Below are 4,732 nucleotides of genomic sequence, written 5' to 3'. Positions count from 1 at the left end.
ACAGGGACGAGACCCCGCCGGATCACCTCGCCGGCATCACCGCGAGAGGATAAGACCCCAGCACCTCGGTCCTCTCCCCTGCGCCCCACTCACTCCCCTGCTCTCCTCTGTCGCCTCACTCTTCTCTCGGTTCTCCCCAGATCCCCTTTCCCTCCACCTCCACGACGCGCTCGTCACCGGCGACTTCGCCCCGTCGCGACCACCGCCGCACCCGCACCTCGTCGACACGTCTACGAGGTCCACCGTCGCCCTCTCCATCGACTAGTGCCGCCCGTTGGAGCTCCTCAACTCTGCAACGCGAGATCGCCGTCGTCTTCTTTCTCTTCGGTTGCCGGTGTCGTCGTCGATTACGGTGAAGCCTGCAGCTCCTAAACCGTCACGGGCCTACGTGTGAGCCATGCGGTGAGCTTCTCCGCCTCCTGCTCCCCTTCGTTAGCCTCTTCGCGCGTCGTAGCTACCTCGTCGCCGCTGCCGTGAGCACGTTGCCACGGATCGCCTCGCTGCCGTGGCCATAGCCCCTGTCGTGCTCACCTGGACACGGCATCGAGCTCCTCGTGCTCCCATGAGCCCAACGAGCTCGAGCTCGTGCCTCCCCGTGCCCTCTAGCCTCGTTTCCGACTGCGGCCGAACGCCGGCGTCCGCCCGGCCTCTCATCGTCGTCGTTCTAGCCAGTTACGGGCCGCACCGCCGCCGTAGATGGATGCGGCGTCGAACGCCCGATCCAACGCGCACGCGCACGCCCCCTCCCGTGCCTCCTAGCGTCGTCCCTAATGAGAGCCCGAACGCACCACCGCGGACCTCGTTGCCGGCGATGTTTCTGGCCAGGTCCGGCGATGCCACAACCACCAAACGACGCGGCGCCGAGTGGCCGTTCGAACGCGCCTAGCCGCGCTCTTCCCCGTGCCCTGTAGTCGTTTTCTGACGAGCCCCGTGGTCGCGCCGCCGTGTTTCGCCTCGTCGGCGTTGCTCCAGAGACAGCGCCGACGTGGCATGGCCAGGCCCACCTCTGGGTCACTAACGTCGGGCCCCACGAGCCCTGGTTGACTGGGTTCACTCAGTCCACTGCTGACTGGGCAGCCCAGTGACACTGACATGCAAGCCCCACCACGTAATTAAACTAATTAAAATGATTTTATAAATGAACTTAATTAGTTAGTTTAACTAGTCACTGACAAATGGGGCCCACACCCCTAACTACCTTGGTTAGATTAGTTAAACCCTCTGTTAAACCCAGAGAGGCTGACAGGTGGGTCCCACCTGTCAGTTGACCCAGCCAGCAGCCCAGCCGACGGTTGACGCATTGCTGACGTCATGCTGATGCAGTAATCCCTTTTTTGTTATTTTAAATAGTTTCTGAAAATGCTTTAATCTTTGGTTAATCCTAGAAAATAATCCGTAACTCGGATGAAAATGTTTTCTATATGAAAGTTGCTCAGAAAAATCTAACGAATCCGGATACGTGGTCCGTTCATCTGTCACATGCCTCTAGCATGCTGAACATGGAACCGTCCCCTCTCTTTTCACTTGTCCGGAAAACGCCAGACGTCGGGAATTCATCCTCGGATGTTTATCCCCTCCGTATGCAACGTGTAGTACTACGTTAGGTCGACCCTAGTTCTGCTTATCGTCATGTCATGCTTAGCGTTGCATCTGTTTGCTTATATTTACTGTTTCTTCCCCCTCTTCTCTCTGGTAGACCCCGAGACCGATGTTGCCCCTGTGATCGACTACGTCGACGATGACCCCTCCTTGCCAGAGCAACCAGGCAAGCGCCCCCCCCCCCTTTTGATCATTATGATATCGCCCATTCCATCTCTCATGCTTGCATTAGATTTTGCTACTGTTATTGTTTGCTCCTATTCTGATGCATAGCCTGCTTTTGTATTTGCTGTTATACCTTACCTGCTTATCCTAAACTGCTTAGTATAGGTTGGTTAGTGATCCATCAGTGACCCCCACCTTGTCCTTGTTGCCCCTGCTTCATCATTGAAGACCCGATCAACGGGATCGAAGACCAGGCCCCAACACCGCACATCACTTTCCCCTTAGTTGCTCGACACTACTGGGTTACTATCGAGTGCCGAGGGTGAGACCTCTATAGCACTTCTGATGTTAACCCTGTAGTGTAGCTATTCGGTCGTGGTTATCGAGGGTGATTCCGCCTTAACCACTTCTGATACGACTCTGTCGTGCAACCCCTCAAGTGTGAACCTCGGGGGTGATTCCTCTTACGTTCACCTTGATGATTACATCAAGTGAAATTCACCGGGGGTGATTCCTCGGGTTTTCCCCTTGATGTTTAGACACACAGTTACTATGATTACTATGACTTTACACTGAACCATGTTACTAAAGATGGGTCGACCCTGAGGGGTGCTCGCGCGAGCATAATTGCGAGTGATGTGGAGACGGGTTGACCTGGAGGGTACCCGAGAGTTGAATACGAGGCGTGGCCGGGCATTCTTAGCCCTTGCCGCAATTTCTCAAGACGGGGCAACGGGCTCACATCTTTCGTGAGTCTCTGCTTGTTACTGTGCGTTCCTAATCCACTATGATTTGGATATTTGATCCGAGGTGCCTCTGGCCTGATAGCACTAACCATCACGTGGGCATAGTATGGGCGTTCTGCGTCGTATACATCAGCCGAAGCTTAATAGACGTAAGCGACTGAGCGGCGCGCGCCGGGTTGGACTGGTAAGCACCTACCTTTTTAAGGAGGTAGCTAGGTCTGCTCACCGGCCGCGTACGCAATGTGCAGGAGTTCCCGGGGAGATGGCCCATGACCCCTGGGGGCATAGGTTTAGTCCGGCGTGCTGACCTCTCTATTAAGCCTAGGTCGGGTTGCGGCGTATTGTTTGGCCGAGGCCGGGCATGACCCAGGAAAGTGTGTCCGGCCGGAGTTAATCGAGCGTGGTGGGTAAGTTGGTGCACCCCTGTAGGGAAGAAAACATCTATCGACAGCCTGTCCTACGATAACGAACACTCGGAGTTGTATCCCGAGCCGTACAACTAGAACTGGATACATGTGATGAGAATTGGATGGTGATGAGAATTGGATTGTGATGACAATTGGATAGTATGGCTCTGGGATTGCTTTCTCGCAGGGAGTCGAGAAAGGATCTCTGGCCGAGGTTGATAACACTACTACTACTTTACTTTATGCTACTTTACTCCCTCTTGTTTGCTGCAAGATGGTGGTTTCTAGAAGATGCTAGTCTTCGATAGGACTAGGCCTTCTCTCTATTCTGGCATTTCTGCAGCCCAGTCCACATATACAGCCTTTCTTTGATAATGTTGCATATGTAGTGTAGATCCTTGCTTGCGAGTACTTTGGATGAGTACTCACGGTTGCTTTGCTCCACTTTTTCCACCTCTTTCCATTCTTCTCGGATGCTGCAACCAGATGGTGGAGCCCAGGATCCAGACGCCACCTTTGACAACGACTTCTACTACACTGAGGGTGCCTACTACTACGTGGAGGCTACCGACGACCAGGAGTAGTTAGGAGGCTCCCAGGCAGGAGGCCTTGCCTTTTTCGATCGATGTTGCTTTTGTGATAGCCTTCTTAATGCAAACTTGTCTAACTTATGTCTGTTCTCAGATATTGTTGCTTCCTCTGACTCTTGTGTTTTCAAGCTTATGTATTCGAGCCCTCGAGGCCCCTGGCTTGTAATATAAAGCTTGAATTATTTTAATTTGTGTCTAGAGTTGTGTTATGATATCTTCCCGTGAGTCCTTGATCTTGATCGTACACATTTGCGTGTATGATTAGTGTACGATTGAATCGAGGGCGTCACAAGTTGGTATCAGAGCCGACTACCTGTAGGTAGCCCCCTTTCCAACTCCTTGGCCGAAGTCGAGTCTAGTCACTACAAAAAAAAACTTTTACTAACATGGTTGTGTGGCTTACGGGCCCACGTCACCATCGGGTGGTATTAGGATCTTTTATTCCTCGTATTTACTTTGGGATCCTGATCTCTCATCTATTCGGGTTAAACATTTTACTAACTCTAAAATTAGGTTCTCGTAAACACTTCCTCCCAGAGAGCTGCTCATTTCAGATGATCCCTGCTTCACTAGAAGATTCTGAAGATACTTGTAGATGTTTTTCCGAGACCCTTGTGCCCATTGCTTTTGCAATTCCCTTTCATCGACAAACCCCTATGGATGACCACGTACATTCGTTATTCATACAATCATTCCCCGATGATCTTATTATTACCAGATACCCTGAAATACTCTCTATTGTCCCGAGAATACTTTGTGCCTACTGTGTTGCAGTTCTTTGTCACGTGAATACCTCTACGGATAAATCCTCGCACTTGTCGGGTATCCGCTCACCTCCAGTTGTTCATGTGTTTCACAAAAGTCTTTGAAATACCATTCGATCCTCCGAAAATCCTCAGGAGCCTTCTGCTCTCGAAATTCTTGCTTACTTGCATTGCAGTTAATCTCATAAGTCTAGTAATCTTATTGACATCCTTTGTCATTATCATTTGAGTCCGTTGATTCAATATGTTACGGTTGCTCGCAATCTTCAACCGAATTGTAGAGTTCATCCTTCCAGCTCAGACATCGTTTTGAACAGGAGCTGGTTCTCGACCAATCAAATTTCCGTCGATTGCACCCCTAAGTCTATTCAATTTTTCCATCCTTAATCATAGTGATTGCTTCTGATCCCTTGATTCAGAAAATATAATTCTTTTGTATTTAAGCTTTGGATTATCCAGAT

This window comes from Triticum dicoccoides, chromosome 6B (genome assembly GCF_002162155.2).
Source record: "Triticum dicoccoides isolate Atlit2015 ecotype Zavitan chromosome 6B, WEW_v2.0, whole genome shotgun sequence".
In the NCBI taxonomy this organism is placed as follows: domain Eukaryota; kingdom Viridiplantae; phylum Streptophyta; class Magnoliopsida; order Poales; family Poaceae; genus Triticum; species Triticum dicoccoides.
This window is presented reverse-complemented; position numbering follows the sequence as displayed.